We start from the raw sequence: 8160 nt of genomic DNA, 5'->3' as shown, positions 1-8160 counted from the left end.
AACCCTGTGGCCCATGTGTGTTCATTGCGTACATGATGTAGTACACCATGCCACAGCATCTGTAAAGTAAAAGCATTGATAGGTTATATTTGACAATAGCACACACTTTGAGTATCTTATTGTCTTATTCACATACCTTAAACTGCTCTACAGTTCTTGCATGCTGACAGCAATACCAGAAATGGTTCACAATATACTTAAAACAATGCATCAGCACAGAATGTTCCTTGCCTTTTGCTGCCTGATTACAAAATACATTTATGAGAATGACTTTGTACCAAAGGTCTATTCCTATTTGAGATTAAATCATTCAACATATAACAGTGACAATGACTTACTTCACGGCGCACAATATCACGACTCTCGTGCTCAATCATAGTGTATGTACAAAATTGTGCACAGTGGCCTACAAATAACATTGGGTAAGTAGAGTTTTTTCACTCTTGAAGATTTATTTTTTATGGCACTACATACCTGGGGAGTCCATTCTGCCATCACCTGATAAAAAAGAGAGATAAGATTATAACTGAAATATAGCAATGTGATCAGCTTCCTAACAATGACACAGATATTGATATACAAACATTGAAAATGACACTTACCAAGTACAACTACTCAACACCCTCTCTCTACTCTCTTTCCAAAGATCCTCTACAGGCTTTAGGCAGTATTCAGACTGTATGGCAAAAAAGTAGTCTCAGCCACCATTCCCATACACATGAAGTTGAAAAGGAGATGGATTTTTTTGTAGTTGTTGCCAGACAAAAGAATGTTTGTCGACAGCATGAAATCGCCTCCTTGCATTCCAAATTTTAGGAGTGGCTGAGAATTCCATGAGGGCAAACCTAAGAAAAGCTGTACAAAGCATTATCTCAGAACCTTTACCAACACCCCCACATCAGGTGACACCATTTTCCAGGCTCTACAGACAGTCATCCTCAAAACAATAGTGGTGCTTGCATTTACACTTACCCATTCAAGAATGACACCAGTCCCTCTGGGCTTCAATTGAACATGAAAAGGAGGCCTTCCATTACATAGTGTCCCCAAAATTGGATCTCTGAACTGACAAAACTGTACAGGTAACTGGATGTACTTTGAAAGGTAAAACAGGAAATCAGAGGATAGCATAAGATAGTAGAAAAGCTAATAGGGGTTAATTTCGTCAGACACTAGGGTTAGAGATGTTGAAATCTTTTACCTTTACGTTTCAGCCGCCAACTGCTGGCCGACATCAGAATTATCACCTGCGCACGGAGACGTGTCAATTATCAGCCGTTCCAAGGCGTGACCAGTCTGATGGTACAAACAGGTCCGGCAGACTGGTCATGCCCCCTGCTGCCCGGGGCAACGGGGCGCAATCAGCCTGCCGATAAGCGACATGTCACCGCACGGCGGTGATACTTCTGATGTCGGCCTGCAGTTGGCAGCTGAAACATGTATAGGTAAAAGATTTCAACATCTCTAACCCTAGTGTCTGACAAAATGAACCCTAAATGTGATACTGTAACTCGAGCAGACACAATGAACGTTACAAAGTTTATTAGTAGAAAAGCTATAGGTCATATAGATTCATATACCTTGCAAGAGAGATCAAGTTGTCATTGTAGCAGATGCTTGCTTTCTTTCCTATGGGGTCCTCTACAGTCTCAACCCTGTGTTGTACAGGAACGTGTTGTTCTTCCTCAGGAACTATGGGCACCTCCTCTACATCCAGCACAGCCTCATCTATGTGTATTTCAGGAACCTTGTGAATTTCTGCCCTTGAAGCTCCAGTAGCTCTATAACATTGATTAGTCAGTGTCATTAAACAGCTTTCTATATTCTGTGACAAGAGGAAAATTAGTATGATTATTAGTAATTTATGAGCAGCACATACCGTAGATATAGGAAAGGAACATAATCCTCATCAGTCTTCATCTTCCCAGCCAACAGCTTCCTCCATCTCAATCCTACACAGAAAAATACATATTGGAAATGAATTGCTACAGCTCTCCGTTCGTAGCTAAACAAAAAGACAAGTCATTGTATCAAAGCAATGCCAAGACCACAGGCAAAAGGGGCAGCCTGTTTGCTGTACGCAGGCAAAAACACAACCGCAAATCAGCGAAGCAGTATCATGGGACTACCTCAGATACTACTTCTACCAGATGAATTGCATACAAACATAAAACTAAATAAAGCCTATCGCTAATCGTTATGTTGCCTCCTTGTTTTGTTTCTGAATGACAGGAGAAAGTGTTTGCTGCATGCAAACCATTCCCAATTTTTAGACAATGGCATTAGCATTGGCTATTAGCATCCAGTTTGTTAGCTTGCTAGCTCTACTTAGGCATAAACATACGCGGTACCAATTACGTGCAAATAAAACCAACGAAGCAGTAACATGGGCGTACAAAATTACCACTACTATGTTAGTTTTATGAAAGTAGGACCTGTCGCGTGCACGAAATACCTGAGATTTACACATATAAGCTATGGGTTGCGTTAGCTTTGGTTTGTAGCCCGTTATTGTCATCTTTCTGCATTTTGCTTCTAGTAAACTGCGATAATAATGACTAAGACATTTGACTGTATACAAGGAGCAAAGACTTCACTTACCAGTCTAATAATGAGGTTGAAAAAACAGAATCAGTTTTACATCCAGCTTCTTCTTTCAACCTGCGCCAACAAGCAAACTCATTTCCAAGATCAACTCTTGTTTTTCCTCGAGCACGATCTCTTTCACGTTTTCTCTTTCTAGCCTCCTCGGAAGGTTTAGACCTTTTCCTTGCCACAGCCATGACCAGGAGTCGAGCAGGCGGAAAAATAGTAGCAAAAGCCGTAGCTCCACGAGTATATCAGCGCCTGTAGTCATAAAGCAAATCGTTCTTCAGGGTCACGTGACCTGGCCAACTCAAAACTTACATAGGCGGTATTTCAAGATGGCAGCAGCGCTCGGAGCATTGACAGTGTCAAACACTGTATATTGGCCTGAAGAATCATTGAAAATAACTCATATTTGTCAACTCTTCAGGTCACAAAGTCCGCGGTGTGCCTTTAAGTGGCCAAGAGTACTGATTGTTGAGCACTGCATATCCTAGAGAAAAATCATTAATAGCTAACTAATAACATCCAAATCCAGGGGAATTCTTTATGCCAAAATTCATGTTGGTTTTAAAGGCACTGTAGCAATCCAGTAGAGGCAGCTTTAAAGTATTGGCATGTGTATTTGCCATTGGAAATTTGGAATTTGTGAGAAACTCAAGGCGTGGATTTGGATCAATTCCAGCTGGAGGCATGCATGGTACACCTGTGGCAAATATGAAGAGCTCCAGGGATACCAACTATCTTGTTCTATATTGACAGATATAAAAATGAATGTAACTGAATGTAAACATACATCACAACAGCGGTACTAATCAGACAGTGTGTAGATAAAATAAAAATAAAAAAGCAGGTAGTCTCCCCAGTAGATCATTGTTTTGTCCTCCAGGACCTTCCTGGTGCTTCCATCTGGGCTCAACTCAGGTTTGAACATATGTTCAACCTCCGTAGCAGTTTATCTCTTATTCGTGTGGCAGAGGACATGGGACAGAATCGTGGGATGCTGCTGTAGAGCTGTCAAAAACTGCAAACTGGCAAGCCCGGCTTTAAATCTAAAATAGAACAGCAGCATGACAATGTGGTTAACCTTCTAGCATGGTTAGTTTCCTTTTCACTTTGATCTTTCCATTATTTTACGTGATATTTACTGTAGCCCCTATTTCGACAATCAAACAGTTCTTCAAATTACAGTCATTTAAAGTAGAAAGACTTTTAGGTATAAGTTTTCAATATCTTAATTTGTAAAGATGACTAACAGAGCTAGAGTTTTATTTACACCGTTTATTTGCTAGAATGCAGCGATAAGACAATGACCTATTTGACAAAAAACATTTGTAGTTTAGCCTACAATGAAATACAGAAATATACCTTTCAATTGCAGCATGGTTCCTGTCGATGATGTACCACCACAAGTAGTCTTTCACAATTTTGTCCTTTTCCTCCAGTGACTTGACATGCCTGAAACATCCTGCAGTTTGCAACACAGCACTGTTCTTTGCCAGCAGGTCTTGCAAATTCTCCAGGGACGGTGCATTCAGAATCTAAATACAATGTTTTAATGTTTTTAATTATATTATGCAGGTTTCAGTTGAATGACTGTTATGGTTTCAAACATGCACAAAGGTAATTTAACCTATACTAGAGACAAGTGTAAAGTGTTCCTACAACATTTCTCAGATAGAAAAAAGAAGTTTCTTATCTTATAGCCTCATACCTCGCGTAGCACTTTCCCTACGTCCTCATCTGCAATGTCTCCTATAGATGATGTAAAACTTGATATCCCTGAGATGTAGCTGACCAGATCCATCCATCCATCCATCCATCCATCCATCCATTTTCTTGCGCTTTATCCGGGGCCGGGTCGCGGGGGCAGCAGTCTCAGCAGAGATGCCCAAACTTCCCGATCCACACACACCTCCTCCAGCTGTTCTGGGGGGACCCCGAGGCAACAGCAGGCCAGCTCGGAGACATAGTCCCACCACCGTGTCCTGGGTCTTCCACGAGGCCTTGTCCCACTAGGACATGCCTGGAATACCTCCCGCGGGAGGCGACTAGGAGGCATCCGGAACAGATGCCTTAGCCACCTCAGCTGGCTCCTTTCGACGTGAAGGAGCAGCGACTCTACTCCGAGCTCCTCCCGGGTAACTGAGCTCCTCACCCGATCTCGAAGGGTGCGCCCAGCCACCCTGCAAAGGAAACTCATTTCGGCCGCCTGTATTCGCGATCTTGTCCTTTCGGTCATGACCCAAATCTCATGACCATAGGTGAGGGTGGGAACGTAGATCGATCGGTAAATCGAGCTGACCAGATCCTTTGAGAGGAAATTTGGACCAGGACCACCATGTACAATGGACATAGCAATTATCTCGCCTGCCAAAAAATACTCATCTGCTTTTATTGCTGTCCGTGGGAATGCAAAATAAGTGTTAAATTAGTTTCTGTATTTTTAGGACATTGCATGGTTGAATTGTGTAGTTCATTTTAGAAAAACTATACACAAAACATAACCTGCTGAATTGTAGACGAGGTAGCGGCTCTCTGCAGGTCCATCAAATATAGGTTGTCTGTGCAGCTCCTTCATAAGCAGGGAGAGGAATTCTCTCTTCGGCCCACCTGTGTCAACCCCTTCCTCGAACCTTCCAGCATCATCAGAGACCTTAACTAGGAGATCATAGTTTTCAGAGAATGTTCCCCTTTTGAGTCCCCGAACAGCTCCATCCCAGATGTCAGATCGACAGATGTTAAATATGCTGACATGTTTATGGACGCAGCTTCTATTGACGGAAGTGAGAGGGGGAAGTCTTTAGGAGTTACTGCGCGGACGCTGTGCTCTTGTATCATTACGCCTCACAATATAGTACCCCTTTTTATCTGCTTATAAAATCGACATGTTACATTTCTGTGTAAATATATGTGGCAGTACGCACTTCCGCTGGCAAACCAATCACCGCTAGATCCGATGCTACATTAGGGGCGCACCTCACCTTCAGCCCTCCCTTTCGCCTCTGACGTCGCGTAGCTTAGCCTGGGGACGGAGCTGCTGCGTTTGGCCGGCGTCTCGTGCCAAACACATGATTCAGTTGCACAAGGCGTAAGGCCGCGCAACTGAACCACGCTTTCGTCGTATGCGTCTTTGGTAAGTTTCCGTGTGGTTTTCATTCATTAAATCTAGTCGATCTGTCCTAAAACCGTGCTGTTTGTAGCATGTTGGCGTCTCCCTGAGCTCACGCCTCTGCCATGCGCATGCTCTACCTGCCGTCCCCGTGGGCTGTGGTGTTGGGCTTTTTCTCGCCGTGCGTATGCTGTGCAACGCGGTCGTATTGAGAGGACCGGGCGAATCATGTGCGGAGTGCTTCAATTGACGGTATGTTTTCACAGTGCTTCCAGGAAACAAATGTATGCGTGCTTCTCCTTCTAAAACAAGTCATATTTTCATAGGATCCTGTACCTACCTCCCCTTTTCCATATGGTCGTGGTCGCTTCGAACTGCTGGTCGCTTGGTTAAATTAAGCGCCCATCCGGCGCACAAAGTTAAAGCTGCGTACGAACTGAACTGAACTCAATTGACCAGGGCGCGAGGGCTCCCGCACCTGAGTGCGCTCCCCGCTGGTCTACTCCTCCACCAACAAGGTAACAAAGGCTATCGCGATCTGCGTGGCCCTAATATGCAACGGCTGCTGTAAGACTTGGTTCCTTTCCTGGTCTCCAAGTTGTGGAGCTTGGCCCTGAGCGCCACACTGCAATAGTATTAGATTTTGTCATATTTTATTCATTGTTTGAGTGGATGTGGATACGAATGAGTGTGAATGCGGTTGTGTGTGTTAAATGATTTTAAAGTAGATTTATAAATTTAACAAAAAAAATGCTTTTCTATGAAATTAAAATCAAGCCTATTTTATATAATAACTTTTGCTGTCTGTCCATTTTCACGCTCCTCTCGAACCTGTGACCTTGTAAACAAATAATTGTGGTTCCTTGGGCCGAGAATCCAAGGTGGCGTTGTTGGTAATTCTTAAAGTAGCTACACTTTTGATTTAAGTTAAGCCTCGGCTGCGACATATACTTCGCATGAAAACACTTCACGTAACTTTATTTAAATAGGGAACACGTGGAAGAGCTTGGTAGCTTCTATCGTGAGCATTTTTGGAGCTATATGACATGTGGGAGGCTGCGTATGTGCTCCGTTTGCATGACAGAGCGCACGGACAAAGACCAGACGGGTATATATTAACTCAGCTAAGGTTAGGTAAGAACATATCTCAGTATGTAGAAACGGTGGCCTATTCCTTTAAGGAAACACTGTTGTTGCTAGGTGTTTATCAATCACAGAGCGTCGTAGCACAAAGACCTCCGCACTTTTGAAACTTTTATTGCAAAGATTGTTGAGATCAACAAAGGTAAGTGTTAAAAAATGACTTATAAACACCTTTTTGCTGAACTGATACTTTCAAAACGATCTAATATAGCATTTTCTTTGAGTTAACAAATGAATGAGGTAAAGTCATTGTAGTACTGTAGATACAGGTGTCGCCATGACACTGATAAGCACTCGTTTTACCGCAGTGGAAAATTACGAAGTCAAACAAACAGTCAAACAAGTAAAACTGCAAAGTTCAGGCACTTTTACTCATGAAAATGTTACTAAAGCATAATTGCCATCAGATGCTTTTGTTTTAGTGCATTTTTTTACTCATATCTGTCATATCTGTAGTTTTACTTTAGTAAAAGATTAATACTTAGCACCTGATTTGTTTGTTTGTTTGTTAACTTTATTGTCCCCGTAGGGAAATTTGTTCTCTGCATTTAACCCATCCTTCGATGCCGCTGGGGCAACCCGTAAGGAGCAGTGGTCGACGGCAGTGCCGCGCCCGGGGACCCATCTCCATGATGTGGAGCCAGGCTGATGGTCAGAATCACCTGGCTGGAGGATTCACCTATTGCACATGTTTTTAGTGGTAGGGGAAACCGGAGTACCCGGAGGAAACCTACGCAGACACGGGGAGAACATGCAAACTCCACACAGAAAGGCCCCGTCCTGGTGGGAATTGAACCTGGGACCTTCTAGCTGTGAAGCGGAGGCGCTAACCGCTGCGCTACCGTGCCGCCGATGTGATGATGTGTGACTGGTGATTACACAGTACATTACTGTGTTATAGGTTTTTATATTTTTTACATCATAATTATGTCTGGTAAGAAACAACATTATTACATTAACACAATGTTTTGTTATTTTATCTAGACAAAAATGAAGAAGCGCTTTAGTTTTTTCCCAGGGAAAATGACTTCTGGACATCGCCAGGATCCTTCAGAGGTGGCCATGGAGCTGAAGAGGAGACCATCCCCCACCTTCCCTGCACAGAGCCAGGAGGTTGTAAAGGCCAATGCCCTTGCCGCTATTATACAGCATGGAGGAGACAGGACAGACAAGCAGGAGGTCATGGGGGAGTATGTCCTTCAGTTTGGTAAGTATAAAGGACAAACATACCGCTGGCTCCTTGAAAATGATATCGGGTACACTATCTACCTATTGAATAAAGTGGAGCAAGAGGAGAGTGAAGGGACTTTTAATCCTGA

At 43.2% G+C, this 8160-nt stretch overlaps 1 long non-coding RNA gene across 1 annotated transcript; it reads right to left on the bottom strand.

Moving 5' to 3' along the window:
- Nucleotides 1-3448: 3448 nt before the first annotated feature.
- LOC306974233 lies at nucleotides 3449-5285 on the bottom strand. Its single transcript, XR_013793611.1, has 3 exons — nucleotides 5095-5285; nucleotides 3955-4127; nucleotides 3449-3638 (listed from the first exon to the last, which is right to left on the bottom strand). It is a non-coding gene; the product is annotated as an uncharacterized lncRNA (long non-coding RNA).
- Nucleotides 5286-8160: the final 2875 nt, after the last annotated feature.

This window comes from Gobius niger (assembly GCF_951799975.1).
Source record: "Gobius niger genome assembly, chromosome: 1".
NCBI classification, from domain to species: domain Eukaryota; kingdom Metazoa; phylum Chordata; class Actinopteri; order Gobiiformes; family Gobiidae; genus Gobius; species Gobius niger.
Note: the sequence above shows the minus strand (reverse complement) of the source record. Positions and strands in the feature narration are given on the sequence as shown.